Raw genomic sequence first — 17135 nt, forward strand, 5'->3', positions numbered from 1 at the left:
AATATTAGATACATACTATTTTATTAATTATTTACTTGATTCAAAGAAATCTTATTTTCTATTTCAGACGGTCGATCGTTAACTATTATTTAATAGTTATTATTATAACCTTCGTTGATAATAAAGATAAATTTATTTTTTCCATTTATTATTTTTGACCCAACAATCATTGAAACGTACCCGGTAAAACTAAAATTTATAAAGTTTATATTATTTTATTGCTATTATCATTTTTATAACTATACGTAGATATTTTATTTATAATCAATTTTTATTGACCAATCAAACAAATATTTTTAGTTGTGTAAATGAGAATTGACTAAAAAAAAAAAAAAAAAAAAAAAAAAAAAGAAAGCGAAAACTAAAATGTAAAATATATATATTTATATATATATATATATATTTATCAATATATATATATATATATACATGTAAAATATACATCATAATATAAACATAAATTTTATTATTGTATATATATGGTTACCTTCTCTTTTTTCTAGGATAAATAATTCCATAAGGATGGGTTTTAGAAAAATCAATATTATATTGCTTCATCATTTTGTTTTAAATAAATTAGTTTTTAAATTTAAATTTTATTTTATAAGATTTTATTCATTTATTATAATTATTTCCAGATGCACAAAATTATTTTGTTAATTCTTTTATGTGTGATAGACGTTATGAAAATATAATTTAGTAAATAAACAGTTTTTTTTTTTAATTACTTTAATTAGCTAACTTCACGTTTTCATAAAATTTATTTATCACATTTCAATTATTTTTATTTACTAATTCATATAGTATTATCAACATAAAATATTGGTTCAATATAATAATTTTGAACTGAAAAAAATGGCGGTAAATCACTATGACTTATAATTTTTATTCGAACAAGCAAATAAATTATTCAGTAGAGATAATTGGGCTCATGAAATAATTGATCAAACAATTGGTAATATTTTGCTTTTGAAATAACTGTAATTGATAGTTTTTTTTATTCATCTAAAAATTATTTATAAATTAAAATTTTTTAATTTATTATTTAGATTTTGTAAATGAAAATAATAAAATTGTTTATGTTGGGTGTTCGACGGTGGTAAGAGTTCTTCTCAAATCTGGAAGATTTCATGAAAATGTAGGGTTTCATGAAGGCGTGTCTGAGTCCACTGGGAAAGCTTTCGAGGATGCGAGAAAAGTTGCTATCATTTAAAATATTATTTGTAATCTTAAATATTATTATAATAACTACTCTATTAACTACTAATTTTTAAATAATAGATATCATACACGGATGCCCTATATAGAACATTACTATCATTCGAAGAATTTGGCGAACTGATAATTAAAATTGAAGAAAACAAAAAAAGATTAGAAAAACAAAAAAAATTAAAAAATGATTGGATAAAAAAAAGTAATAATATATTGATAAAATAATAAGAACTAATCCTGATTAAACAAAGCGATTTACTCAATAATAAATATGTATCTATATAGCATTAAGATTAAATCGTTTTGAATTATTTTGAATCGTTTGTTTTAATCAGGGAATTAATTAATCGCTATCATAATATAAACATTTGATATTTAATATAGATATGGTGGAAGCTACAGTTAGTAATAAAATCTTAGAGGAAATGGAAAAAGATTCGATGACAGAAGTTTAATTAAAAAATAATTGATTTAATAAGAATTACGTTATGTGATAATTAATTGTTCATAAAAATATTTTAATTGCTATTGACATGATTTTAGTATAATTATAATAATGAGACTGACTATGATGATTATAGGAAACATAATACTTGAAAATGAATCGAAATAAGCTCAAAGAACATAAAATAACATACACATACATACATATGTATATATATATATATATATATATATATATATATATATATATATATATATATATATATATATATATATATTTACTTGAATTATTTAGTAAATCTTATTATAATAGTAATATATGTATTGTAGAACTTACGTGTGCGAAGCCACGGGTAGCGGCTAGTATATATATATATATATATATATATATATATATATATATATATATATATATATATATATATATATATATAAATTGGGCGGTGTCAAAATAAGTTTTTTTTTTTTCGATTAAACGTATCTTAAAAGTTTTTTCAATATGAACAAAAAATTCTCCTAAAGTTTGAGCTCAATATCTCACAAATTGAGCTGGTGCAAAGGGGGGTCTCCTTTCCCGTTTAAATAACATTTCAAATTATTATTTTTTTTATTTTTAAAATAACTACACGAAGAAAAATTTTTTTTCAATTTTGCTTTCAACTATCTTGTCGGAAATTTGGTTCTCTACAAAATTGCCTATGTCCATCTCTTCTCTAAGCTCAAAATAAATAAAGTTACAAAGGGTCAAATAGGAGAAAAAAAATTATTAATGAATAAATAAAAGAAAAAAATTTATTATTTTAACTTATCAATTAATTAACTCAATTCACTTCATTATTCATCGAAAATTCTCTAATTCAACATTATTTCGAATAATAACAAAACAAAATTTACATTTAAACAGAAATTAATTATAATTCAAATTAATTTCTGTTTTAGTTATAATTATAATTAATTTCTGTTTTATTGTAAATTTTTATTGTTATTAATTCGATATAATATTAATTTAAAAATTTTTGATGAATAATGAATTAAATTAAGTTAATCAATTGATAAGTTAAAATAATACATTTTTTTCTGTTATTAATTCATTAATTATTTTTAACTTCCTGCTCAGAAAATCGACGATTTTCAAAAAAATCGGGAAGTTATTGATTTCACCCCGATTTTCAAAAATCGGGTTTTCATCATATGTCGACAGTCGAAGGTGCTAGGATGCTATTCAGACATTTTCAAAGTGATGGCTGTATGTCAAACGTCTCAATCGGACAATCTGTCCGAGAGATATCGTCGATGAAAGAATAAAAAAAAAATCGTTTTTTTTTTTTTCATTCTTTCGTGAATATTCCAGAAACTATCGAATCGATCAGTCCCAAAATCTAATCAGCTCTAGAACTTCATAAAAGCATTCGATTGCTGCCAAGAACGCCCTAATCAGATAATCCGTTCGAGAGATATCGTTGACGAAATAATAAATGTAAAATCTGTACCTGCTTTTTTATTGAATAACATCAAATTACTGAGTAAAATAACTCAAAACTAATATGTTTTTCTTCATATAAGTCATTGGAAGTGACTGCTCAAAAATCATCATGTTCGCTCGTACCACAATATACTTACATGACATAGATACAACCTATCACGTAAACTCATTATTGAGATAATTATTGAACATAATTGTGAATAAATATGTGAAAAACGTTTATTCATTAATTATTTTGGATTCAAAATTTTTCAATTTTAATACAAAACGTAACTCTTTTGAGCTCGAAAAGCTCATAAAAAAAGGAAACAAAGGTATTTGCAAGTTTGAAGAGCTCCAAAATGAAATGACACTAATTATTTCAAGCCCTCCGAGCTCGAAAACAGTGGGAAGTTTTGGGACTGGCCCACAGGGCCAACCGATGCTCAGATTTTTTTCCTCCTATTCGGCCCTGTGTAACTACATTTCTGTTGAGTTTAGAAAAAAAATTGACAAGATAGTGGAGAGCAAATTTGAAAAAAAAAAAATTTGCTTCGTGCAGTTATTTTAAAAATAAAAAAAAATTTATGCAATGTTATTTAAATGGGAAAAGAGACCTCCCTTTACGCCAGCACAATTTTGGAAATATTGAGCTCAAACTTTAGAAGAATTTTTTTTTCAAATTTAATTTTTTTCATACAAGAAACTTTTAAGATACGTTCAATCGAAAAAAAAAAACTTATTTTGACACAGTCTAATATACATATATATTATGTGGAATTAGTCAGAATAGTTCTCTAGAACCTCAAAACGTCAAGATCTGTTGGAAATTCGATTTTCGAAAATCGGACCGAACCCAATAACTTCCCTTTTTTTTGGAAATTCTCACTTTTCTCAGCGGGACGCTTAAGAAATCAATGTAATATTCTAAATTTACATAATAATTTAGTAAAAATTATTTTTATACTTGTAGAATTTTTTTTTACTTTAAGGCCCCAGCACCTAACGAAATCTCGAATTTAAGATTTCTAATTATTTATTAAATAATCATCATTTTTAGCGATTCTTTTCGCTTCCGACAGAAAGGAAAAGACGAACTTCCTCAAAAGATTTTTATCATTGGGGTCTCATACACATTTAAAACGTAATAAGAAATCTTAGATTCGAGATTTCGTTAAGTATGGCTCAGCCTTAATGTGTATAATTATTCTAAAATAAAATCAATTATTTTACCTAGAAAAAATAATTATTTCCAATCATGTGCTTCGAGATGTCTATACTAAATCATAAATCGACATCAGTTGTAAACAACATGGCGAATATTAATGAGTTATAAAATTATATCTATAGTTATAAAAACTATTAAGATAAGGTTATATTTACGATTATATTTATGATGTCAACTAGTCGCTTTTGAAACCATTATGATAAAAAGTCATACTTGAAAATATTCATGTAGCCGTGAGATTAAAGAAGTATTTTGTTCAACGCATGCCCGTTTATTGCGACTTATCGTATTTGCAAAGCGAATCATAAATGACCGTTTACCGATCAGTGGTTAATACTTTGGCAAAAAGCAAATGCCTTCCTCTGTTCCGCAACAACGTATGTTTATCGAGGACTATCGGACTCGACAAGGTAACCTTTCTGTTATAAAAATGAATTGAATATTTATATTTCCATCGTATTAGTAATGAAAGATATAAATACACCGATATCTTTATATTGAGAGACAAGTTTATTTGCTGTTACTAAAATTTATTTATATTTAGTGACGGGTTATGTTTGATTCGTTTCAAATCGACATTTATTGATATGTAGTTAACCAATATTCATACATATAATAAATATATTGCCAGCCATCATATGTTTATTGAATATTAGCAAGTTTAGAGTCGTTGTAAATAAATATTTAATGCCAATAACAGTTTTGTAGAACACGAACAAACATTTTTATATTTTTTATCTGATAAAATTGACTATTTGTATTCTTCATTTTTACATTCATCTTCAAGAGAAGCAATATTTTTATGAAGTTTCAGTATAGATTTAAGCAAATTTCTCTGTCAATCGGTTTTTGCCATTTTTTGATTTTTTTCTTCTCTACAATATTCAAATATAGATAAAAATAAATAATACACTTAATCATGTGATAATAATAAAACTTTTCACTAGTGATTACAAGTATTTACAACAAACAAAATTTTCCTTAAAATTATTAATGAAAGAAAAAGAATTTTTAAGTATTGCAATTTTAATAAGCCTGTGTCAAGCAAGTTTTGGCTCAGGAGTACAGTAAAGTAGAGAGCATAACAAGCGCTTCTATGAGGGGTTAAAGTGCAGATTAATTTTTCACTTCCGGAGCGTGAACTTTGGCGGCGTTCTGTCATCAAGCGTTTCTTGGTAAAACACAAAATCTTTACGAGAAATCTGTTAAAAGTATTTGACCTCTACAAGCTTCAGCTTCCATCCGGAAAACCCTCCATTTTCGTTGAGTACTATGGAACCTTTTCTCTTTCTTCCTCTTGCTCTCCACTATCTTTTTCTTATCCTCAACAGAGCCACTAGCTTCCTTTTTCTACCCAACGTTTCATCTTGCCTCTCTACTCTTTTCTTACAAAACTCACGATGCTAAGAGACAGGTTCGCGGAAGCTAACTTCGAGAAAAGAGAAAAGATGCTTTAAAGAGTATGCAACTATAAGATCTTTATACTTAGCAAAGCGCTGTGTGCTCGAGTCAACTACTTCTACTTGGTTGCTTGAGAAAAAATTATTTCCTAAGATTGTGCTTAACTAATTACATTAGTGAGTAATTAAGTTTTATATCAGACTTTAATATTTATTTTATTAAATTTTTAACTTCCCGCTTAAAAAAACGATGATTTTCCGAAATTTAAAGAAGTTATTGCTTTCACCCCGATTTTCGAAAATCGAGTTTTCATTAGATGTCGACGTTTTGAGGTCCTAGGAAGCTATTCTAACAATTTTCAGAATGATGCCCGAGTGTATGTGTGTGTGTGTGTGTGTGTGTGTGTGTGTGTGTGTGTGTGTGTGTGTGTGTGTGTGTGTGTGTGTGTGTGTGAATGGTCTATAACTTTTTAACTAATGAATTGATTTGGATGTTTGAGGCAGCACTTGAAAGAGCTTGTTGGCTGTCAACTTTCCTGAAAATTTCAGATCATTTAATCGAGTAGACTCGAAAATATTGGCGAATTACGAAAAAAAAAATTTTTTTTTAGTTTTTTATTGATTTCTCAGAAACGAATTGATCGATCGACTTCAAAATCTACTCAGCTCTAGAACTCAATAAAACACGTCAAATGCCGCCTTAATTATCTCAATCGGTTAATTTGTTCAAGAGATATTATTGGAGAAATGGTAAAAAACGGTTTTTTTCAAATATCTTCAAGACGGCTGAATCGATCGCTTTCAAATTCTAGTCAGCTCTAGAATTCAATATAACGCGACTATTTCCACCTCAAACGTCAAAATTAGTTAATTAGTTCAAAAGATATCAGCGTTGAAAATTTAAAAAAATAACATTCTATGTAATTTTTTCCAGATAAATCAAAATGTACTGTACTAAAATGTGTCTAAAATATTACAAACTTTTCTTATTTATTGTTTCTTTTGATCATCATATAATGCTATCAAACTTGTTCTTTAGTTTAAACCATATTATCAACGAAAAAAATCGAAAAAACCCAGTTTTTAATAATTTTCTCGGATATTTTACATATTATTGCTCTGACCTAAGCCAAAACATTTAAATCTCGATTTCGATCACTGACATTGATTTTCGCATCAATACATTTAATTTATTGAACATAATCGGAAATTAAGAATTTAAAAACCGCTTGTACATTAATGATTGTCGATTCTTGAACTTTTAAACTTTAGCATAAAGTGTAACTTGTTAGAGTTTGCAAAGCTCATAAAAAAATAATCATGCAATAACATTTTCGAGCTCCTTGAGCTCAAAAACAACCGACGCCCGGATTTTTTTTTTTATTTCATGAATTAGTTAAATTTCCATTTTCCCTGGTAGAAAATGCCCGACAACCACCCGATCGGGGAGTGAAAGTAAGGCGCGATGACATGTACTCGAGAAGGTATCAGTCCAGAGATGATTTCATTGTCCGAATTATCGAAAACCCAGTTACCCGGGAAAAAAATTTTTTATATAATAAGATATAATCATATATTATTATATACAATGATATATCATTATATTAAATTATATAAATTTATATATAGTCCTATATAACTGTATATAATGATGTAAATCTTCCTAATATCATTGTATATAATAATATATTTAAATATATTTTTGAAGTGAATCTTCTTTGCGGAGGCTGAAATTGAACGATTTGAGGCGGAAAAGGGGAGGTAGCGCCAGAGGAGAACCATTGAGTGAACGTTTAGAATAGGCGAGAAGGGGAATTGCTTGTACCCAGTTAGGAATCGCCAAGGATGACTATAGGCCGAGCCTTGGCCCTGTTGTCACTTGCCAAGCTTCGGCAGCTGACCATTGGCCTAAGGCTTGGCCAGGGCTTGGCCCGATGGTTTAATTACGTTTAGCCAAGCCTTGGTAGCTAACCATTGGCCCAAGTCGAGGCCGAGGCTTGGTCCATTGGTTTTATTAAATTAAGCCGAGCCTTGGGTAGTGACCATTGGCCAGAGCCTCAGCCAGGGCCAGGTCTGATAGTTTAATTTTTGTCAAGCCGAGCCTTGGCAACTGACCATTTGCCAATGCCTCAGACTGGGTTAAATTCTTATTTAATATTTAAATAATCAACTTTACATATATATATATATATAGAGAGAGAGAGAGAGAGAGAGAGAGAGAGAGAGATAGAAGACCAGGGCATAACAGTCTACCGAGTATACGATTAATATCAATAATTTCCATTTGACTAGTTATTGCGATGTACAAAACTTTAGTAAAGATGAAATTTTTATTTTTGGCGGGCAAAATGGGGTACCCTTTAAAAAAGTTGAAAAAAAAAATTTCTACATGTAGAAAAATAACATTTTATATCATTGGCTTAATAAATCGTTTCCCTTCGATTAGCTTAATTACTAATTGTTATTCAATAAGAAAAAACAATTCTATATTGTTTATTTGCCATTATTTCGAACCCAAAAAACGAATTTTTTATTTTTTAGATTACAGATTATTTAGAATTATTTCAAAAATTTTATCAATTAATAAATAAAATATCATTCTCGAATATTTTTAGTAGCTGAATTTGCCTCAGATATAGCGAATCAGCCGAAAAATGGATTAATATATTGAATTTTTTTTTAATTTGATGATAAAAATATGAATCATTTTTTCAGATGTTACGTCTAGCTCAAATGCTGAACATTATTATTTCTATTTCTTTTCTTTAAAATTTATTTTACTTAAATTTATTCATTGACAAAAATACGTGGTGACCAGATTTTATTTTTTTTTAATAACCCTACAGTGATAAGAAATAATGTAGTTGTAAAATATTTAGAATTAGTAAATTTGTTTGCTCTGACGCACGTAGAAATCCTAGAGCAAACAACCAAATGCATTTTTAATGACCCCTCGGGTCACAATAGAATAAAGGCCCACAGAACATCTGGAAACTCTTTCCGTAAAAATTAACAAAAATCTTTTATCAACAAAAGTGTACTTAAAATATTTTAAAAGAAAAATCTAAAGTTTAACAATGACTCATTGTTAAATAAATAAAATAAACAAAGTATATAATCTTATAAACCCTTATATTTTTAAGTGCATTTTTGTAGATAAAATTTCAGTGTCCACGTAAACGTAAAACAGATACCTAAAGAAATAAATTCAATGACACGCGGTCCAGAATATTCAAATAAATAAGTTAATTAATAAAATTCACTGCTGTTAATTGTGGTGTTATTTGTGGTGTTATTATTTCTAATTTAAGTGTGTTATCATTGTAGTGTATAAGTAATATTAATTTAAGATACCATTCACTACAATATAATATCGGTTAACTGCTATTTTACTAAGAGGTCACCCGTCCAACTAATGTACTACCTAGATGGTGTTCAATTTTGAATATCGCGCGTCCGTCGTCTGCTTCTCTAGTCTGCTTTACACTTATAAATATTTACAATCCATAGTATATTACTTGAATCAAATAGTCAAATTGATACATTCTACACAAGTAATGCACCAAATATGATCAAATTTGTCTTTTATTTAAAATTGTAAGTTTCTTTAAGATAATCTACCTATAAGACCGTCAAAATTTATATATAAAAATCATGAAACTACATAAACTTTTATATATTCATGTATGATTTTATATAACCTTATTAAACTCTTTTGTAATTATACAAATTTATCTATAACTTTATGTAAAATCACATAAGTTTTTATTAACTATCTGAATTCTTATAAGAATTTTCAAAAGATTTTATAAGATTACACGAATTTTCATAAGATCATGTGACTTTTTATGTAATCATATATAACTGTATATATGTTATAAAATTTGATCTTCTAATGTTATAAATGAATTTATAACTTTATAAAAAATCACATCAACTTTTTTAAAATTATATAAATTCGTACAAGAATTTCACAAAATTATATGAGTTCTTATATGATTATATATAAGTATATGAAACTTTATCTGGTAATGCTATAAAGTAAAATATTATATAATATCACATCACTTTTTATAAAGTTCTCCTAAGAGTATATGAATTCTTGTAAGAATTTTATAAGATCATATAAGCTTTTATGTAATCATATATGATTTTTATATATTTCTTATATGATATTATATGTTAATATATACGTTTATATATGATCATAGAAAAACTTTTTTCCCGTGTTGTATACACACTCTTACAGCGTACTGCATTTTAATCTGTAAAATAGTCAGGGTGGTTACGAAAAACCCACTCAGGTTTCTAAATTATTTCTCGATCATACACTAGCACGTACACCCGATCGGATAATTAACTGTTTGCCCGATTACTTACCTGACCGGGCTTTTTTGCCGGGGCCATCTCCAAACGCATAACATTGTAGTCAGGCAAATAATAGGGGTGATTTTTCGGGCCCTTATTCCTAATCGAGCAAATTATATGAAGCCTGATCCGGTGACCAGAATCATTTCTACCAGGGTCTATTAAAATTAAATTATCAATTCATAAATGTAATAAATTAATAAACCAACAAACGAAATGAAGTATTTATCGAAAGTAGTTTATAAATCAAAAAATAAGCTGACAAGCCTACTAAGTACGTAAAGTGTAAATAGTTGTTATATTTAACTAACATTTTTGCGACAAAGGATTTAGATTGACTTTTTTTTCAATTGAATAATTGTTTGCTTTCTCTGTTCTGGAAATTAAAGATTTCTACAGAAAATCTAGATAGTTATTGATGATTGAAAATTGTGAATGATATTTTCTTTAGATTTGTTCATGCTTTATTGAAATACATACAAAAGAGTGGATATACTATTTTATAGGAATCATTTCTGTAATGTATACAATCCATGTAAAAATAAGATTCATAAGTCATTCTAAAGTTTATAAAAAAAAGAATGATTTTTTTCATTTTTTTCATAGCAAATAAAATATTTTTTTCTTCAATAGTTTTGTAAAAACGAAGTAATTTTACCAATATCGTGTATAAGGGTATGCCCTGGCTTCCTTGTACCAGGAAGTTCAGACAATCCTCCTTCAGATACTCGTGTAAATGTTGAGTACTGGGCTTTGAATGCCTGATGTAGCTGAGTACGCGGCTTGATTTGGGATAGGGAAATGGTTGAGAAATAATGGAGAAATCGGTTTAAATATAAATTAAACTCTTTTATTATAAATAATTATTTGTTTATTTAATAAATGTAGTTAACGTTAAATTCCTTTAGTAATATAATTAATAATTTAAAGTTAAATAAAACATCTAGGATTATATTGCGCATGCGCCGCGCTCACGAACAACAAGCCTCGAATACCCGCAATACTGGAACTCAACTTTATTTTTATAAATTTCAATAAAATAATTTATTCCAATAATTATTAACGGGTCTCAAATTCAACTTAAATTTTATAAATAACTTATCAATGTCGAGAAAAATCCTAGCAAGTAAAATCAACAAATAAATAATTTTTCCCGCATGCATAGAGATTCAATTACATTAAATACGAATAAAAGACTTTATAAAAGACGATAAAAATTAGCTTAGAAAATTACCCCACGAGTTTGACAAATTAGATTTTATAAATAATTTTAACCTTTACACCAAGGAACTTACGTCAGCGTGCCCCAGGTGCCTTGCCATGTTGGTTTTCCTCCTGGTAAAGTTCAGGATCTCCGGGTCGGACATAGTCCGCTGACCTCCAATTGAAATAATGTTGAGGCCGGAGCTTTTCAGGTGGGCGATAATTAATTAATGTAACGGGACGGTTAGGTCCACCTCCGTTTCACGGGACGCCGATACCACGCCCTTTTGGGCATACTCGCGCTGCGTAATCGCCTATCCACTACCATAATATTATAAAAGCGAAATGTGAGCATAAGCTCACATTAGCTTACCCATTAGGCATGCAATACATGTGGGTGCCTCACCAACAACCACCACGAGCCCGTCCTCACTTGGACCCAAACACTCCTCCCATCTCAGGAAATAGAGAGACTCTGGTCGAAGTGGGGCTTGGATTAGGTCCCCCATGGTACCAATTCCATGTATTGGTGGACATGCTGCAGAATTAGTGGCGAGTTACAGCCTGCACTCGTTACCCCAAAAAAAGTTTCTTCCACATTATACTCACTCGGGTTTCAGACAGCAGTTAAATAAACTTGCTATCGTTTATTATTATTACCGAGTGATTATCACTATATGCTAGTGATAGTATTGTGTACGGGCTATTATCCTTAGAATTTTAAGACGTTCCAAAGGGGGTTCTTCGCCCACGCAGAGGTACCTATTGGCTTCCTGCAACCACGGAGTTGCCGCATGTTACGGCTGCAAGACATGCGGGCACCGCTAACGGTTAAAGTACTGGTCCCAGAACCCGCGAAGAGGGTGGTACTTGCTAGTTTGGCGTTCCCTAGATGGCGCCAAAACCACTTCTGGGCAAGTGGGCGATAGCACAGAGTGAGTGGTGCGTAATCTGGTTTTGAAAATGGGGGTCGTGTCGCTGGGACCACCAACAGCTGTCCCTGGATTATCTCGCCGTTCCCCAGCCTGATACTTCTGCGGTTGCGGCGTTCAAGCCGATCAAACGTACGGACCTTGGTGAGATCGTGATAGAGGTAGGGATGATCAAAATAGTGCCCCAGCACCAACCGATCCCGGGTGTGCCTCTGTAAAAGAACTTAATGAATTATTTGGATCTCAAACTCCTTCGTGGGATTTTAAGACCTGGAACATAATGCTTGCCTAAGGTTTTTTCCTTTTCATCTTTTAAAATTACAATTAATGGACTAATTATCTAATCTACTATAGTGGGTCCCAAAAATTTACATGCTAGACTCGCGCTATATTTATCGATTGACAGGATTTCCCTGAGGGTGAGCGATAGTGGTAGTCATCAGCTTCACACCAGTTTCAAGTAAGAAATCTTTAACCAATTGGTTGATAAATTCAGTACCATTGTCGGTAACCAGGAACATGGGATGACCCCAACGAGAAAACGCGTGATAAAAATATTTTTTAACGTTCTGATCAGTTTGTTTACGTAACCAGTAAACTTCAATGAAACGTGTGTACAAGTCTTGAATAATTAAGATGTACTAATAGCCATTTTTAGAACGAGGAAAAGGCCCTGTAACATCAGCAGCTACAATTCCCCATGGCTCAATTGGTTGACGGGTCCTCACAGGTCCTGGTGAGGAAGTTTGTTAGTACTTGACTTTTTTGCACGTTTCACAAGCTTCGATATAATCAGCAACATCCTTATACATGCCGGGCCAGTAGTACTTGGTCTTGATGCGTTAGTACATTTGTTTTCGACCCAGATATCCAGCGTCAGACACATCGTGATTGTTTTTCAGTATGCCGGTTACTTCATGATCTCACAATACGATCTTCCAAGCATCTTGATCATCTATGAATTCCTTTAAATAATCAGGTTTAAAATACTGCAGCTTATCATCTACAATTTTCCATTCTATAAAATTCTCAGGGTGTTTCAATACATTTAATTTCTTAATGTCATACCAGTCTTTAGATTGTATATTTTTTAAATACGATAACTTCATTCTGGACGTCTTTTAAAACTTCAGACAATTCAACAGGGTTATCATCCTCATATTATCGTGATAGGGCATCTGGCCTCTCGTTTTCATGTCCGCGACAATGTTCTATGGTGATCTGGTGGGATAGCGACTCCATTGCCCACCTTGCGAGACGACTGTTAGGGTCTCTCAGAGTATGTAACCATTTTAGCGAAGCGTAATCAGTGACGACGGTGAAGGGTGCCCCCTCTAGGTAAAATCTCAATTTACGTACATCCCAGACAACTGTTAATCACTCCTTTTCGGTAGTGGTATGGCGTGTCTCTGCACCCCGTAGCGGACGACTCAAAAAAATTATCAGGTATTCTTTATCTGTTTCGGGGTCCTTCTCTAAAGGGAACGCCCCTCATCCAGTGTTACTTGCGTCTGTATACAAGATATATGGTAACCCTGGTTTTGGTATCGCTGAAAGCTTGGCCTCGATAAGTACTTGCTTCAGCTTCTGGAAAGCCTCTTCTTCTTCAGGCCCCCATTTCTACTCTGAATTGGAACTGCAAAGTTTATTGAGTGGTCCCTGAACCTTGGCCACATTCTGCAAATGGCGATGATACCAGTTGATAAGTCCACAAAAACTCCGTACTTGTTTTCGACTAGTTGGACGAGGCAGTTTTAAAATCAGAGCGATTTTTTCTGGATCAGGGCGTAAACCCTCGCTGTCCATAACTAAACCCAAGAACTTGACCGCGGATGTAGCAAACTTGCACTTCTTTGGATTGATTAATAAAGCCAGCTTCACGAAATACTTCAAAAACAAGTGAAAGTATTCGCTTATGTTCTTCGTAGGTCTCGCTGATAATAACCCAATCATCCATATAGGCAAATACCTTATCAATCCAAGCTCGAGGTAAATTCCTTTTATGTATAAGGTGTATAATACGATTTCGAAACTTATCCATCGCCTTCTGGAATGTAGATGGTGCTCCAAAGAAACCATGTGGCATTCTTACCCATTCGTACTGTACACGCCCTTTAACGGAAAAGGCTGTTAAAGGAATGGAATTTTCCGCCATTAAAATTTGAGGGAAAGCTTCGGTTAAATCCATCGTCGTTATAATGACAGCTCCGTATAACGCACTTAATATCTTGAGCATATTTAGCAGTGGATGCGCAGGTAAAATCGTCCATCGATTAATTGGTCGATAATCAACACAGAATCGCCAATCTCCATTTGCCTTATGAACCTCTACTGGTGAACGTGACCAGAAACCTGTATCAATTATCCCGTTCAGCTGGATTCCATATACCCAGACAGACACTGGTATTCTGGCTGTCATAACTGGCGGACGTGAGCCAGTGCCAGGTTAAAATCTAGAATGGGAAGCAAGTTTATTAATGATATGAGAGCGTAGGTATTTACCTCTTAATATTCCAGGCAAGACAGCAGCACGAGAAGTATCAGGTGACGTTGGGACACTGGCAATTGGATCTTCTACATAACCTGACTCCAATCCTGAGTCCAGTTCATCCTTCCATGGTTCATCAGGTTCTTCTGAATCTGCTAGTGGTTCCAATTCACACAAATAGGGAGTGCCCTCAATATTCACAGCACTTGTTTCTTCATTTTCATCGACAGTAGACTTAAAGGTCTCTGGCACAGTATGGTCATCTCGGGACCGTTCTTCTACACCTAAGACTTCCCTCAGATGTACCTCGTCATTATTTAAAATAGGCAAATCCTCAAAAACGCTAAAACCATTAACATTATCAAATAAATTACAAAAACTACTAAAACAAGTTTCTGAGAATTCAAAATTATCATGACCATTAAAATTAATGAAACTATTTACACAAAATTGATTTTTATCAGCAACAACATTATCACTACTACTACAACTACTACTTACAAGAGTCTGTTCAATAACATGACTCGATTCAATAAAACTATTCATGCTGTTTACAATAGACTGAGCCTTAATTTTACCAGCTTTGTCACCCGTATTTTTATTTATTTTATTTTCAAAGAAATTTTTTAAACAGTTGACAACAGGAAATTCAACGACGTTTGATGAGTCCTTCATTTCTAAACGACAGGGGACGTGATTATCAACGTCTGCCCTTAAATTTAAATTTTTACCCTGTTGAGAGGCGTGAGTATCCATGCCAGTCTCATTATCAACACCATTTGGAATCCTGATTTTATTACACAGATTTAAAATGAAATTTCTTAACTGACTAGACTTTTACAGCAAATAAACTGACTAGACTTTTTCAATGAATAAACGGACTTGGCAATAAATTAATGAACTTTACAATACAACAAATTGACTAGACTTGACTAGTACAAAATATGACAGCAATGTGTTCTTAGTGAACTGGAGAGTGTAGAGGACCTCACTAGGCGTCCTCAGCCCTTTTCTACACCTCCCATCTGATTGCTACATGCTAAGTGTATGCTAACTGCAAGCTAATTGTTACGTTAATTTTTAACCAGCAAATTCACCGCGTGTATGTATTATAGCTATTTTCGAATATACAATAAGTATGTAGGTAACATATTCAATACAAAGTTTTCCATGACAACATTCTACGAATAAAGATGCAAATAAAATTTAGAAAATTAAAAAAAATTAATAATAAAATGAAATTTTCATTTTGCCATGAATGGAAAAAAAAGTTATTCAATAACTTTTTAAATGATACAATAGTAATATGTGTTAATCAATAAACAAATCCAACAACGACAGTGACGTCATACGTAGGTTATAGGAATGTCACGGCATCCTATTTAAATTTGATGCCCATCTGACGTTCTACATGACTGTAGTATGATGCAAAAACTTGTGACATCATATATACATATATATATATATATATATATATATATATATATATATATATATATATATATATATATATATATATATATATATATATATATATATATAACCGACTTTTGAGGACATGATTGCTTCAATAATTCCTATCAGATCCTAATGAAATTTTTTACACTCATTCTACAGGTGATTACTTTGATCAAGTTCGAAGATGGGCTAAATCAGTTGATTAGTTTAGAGGTTATAGCTGTTTGAAATTTCCACGATTTTTCAAAAAAGTCAGTTTTTACTTACTGATGAGTTCATATAACTTTAAAACTAAAACCCATCGACAATTTCCGTAGAAAGTATCTCAAAGCTTGTTTAATAAGCTTCAATTTTTTACCTTAAACTTTATGTTTTGACTATTTCTGTCCATAATTTGAAAGCTTTGAAAATTCTAACAGAATCAAAAAATATTCAAGATCTGGATTTCATTCCACGTAACTTATGCATGTCCTACTATAATCCAATTTCATCAGTTGTATTCCATTGTAAAGGAAATAACCTGTTAATTTCACAACTATATTATATTTTACAGTATTTCTTTCATTATACAGGTCTACAAAAAAAGTGGTCTGGGTTCGACAAAGATTTTCCGATGTATTTTTTACCGCTGAATACGAATCTGAAGTCTAAATTGGTGGTCAAACTGCAAAAAACGGACAAAAATGAAAAAAAAAGCGATAAAATTTACGATTTAATATTTTTTTCTGCATGATAATTATAATCTTATGATTTCTGTCGTTTTCCGGGCCTTTTTCCTAAAATGACCTGTGCAACGGATTTCTGCTACTTTTTTTTCCTCTCTGTTGAGTTTCTCTTTGTAGCATCCAGCAGTAATCTGCAAACATATTTACTCTCCACTGCTCCTGAAATCGCCGTTTAAATTCTTTGAGATCTCGATGAAATCTCTCTCCTTGCTCTT

The sequence above is a fragment of the Microplitis demolitor genome, chromosome 8 (genome assembly GCF_026212275.2).
Source record: "Microplitis demolitor isolate Queensland-Clemson2020A chromosome 8, iyMicDemo2.1a, whole genome shotgun sequence".
Lineage (NCBI taxonomy): Eukaryota > Metazoa > Arthropoda > Insecta > Hymenoptera > Braconidae > Microplitis > Microplitis demolitor.